At 38.5% G+C, this 335-nt stretch overlaps 1 protein-coding gene across 1 annotated transcript in view; it reads left to right on the forward strand.

Annotated features, from left to right (window-relative positions):
- Positions 1-335, forward strand: part of LOC119585834 (neuropeptide SIFamide receptor-like) — a gene marked incomplete at its 5' end in the record, with an annotated part of 60,650 nt that overhangs the window by 54,857 nt on the left and 5,458 nt on the right.

The following is a 335-nucleotide window of genomic DNA, read 5'->3' on the forward strand; positions in this document are numbered from 1 at the left end:
CACGCAAGTATACACTTTAGTTGGACTAAGTATGCAAAAGTTGACGGTATCAGGTTTCCTACATAATAAATTATTGCTTATTTCTACATTTCCTCCAGCCTAAATATAGACTTACACATGATATAAAGAACACACAGCAGTGGTTCAATACACCCACGCCCACAGAAACTCGACCCGACTAACTGCTCTTGTCACAAAACTTCTCAATTTTCTCAGAAGTTGGTCGCGTCGTTCATTGAGCTTTCAGTCTTTGCAGCACTCTTGAAAAATCTCCTTGATCTCCGTGTCTGTTTTGCATTTCAGTTCCTATTTTCTTATTTTTATACTGACCTCAT

The sequence above is a fragment of the Penaeus monodon genome, chromosome 20 (genome assembly GCF_015228065.2).
Source record: "Penaeus monodon isolate SGIC_2016 chromosome 20, NSTDA_Pmon_1, whole genome shotgun sequence".
Classification (NCBI taxonomy): Eukaryota; Metazoa; Arthropoda; class Malacostraca; order Decapoda; family Penaeidae; genus Penaeus; species Penaeus monodon.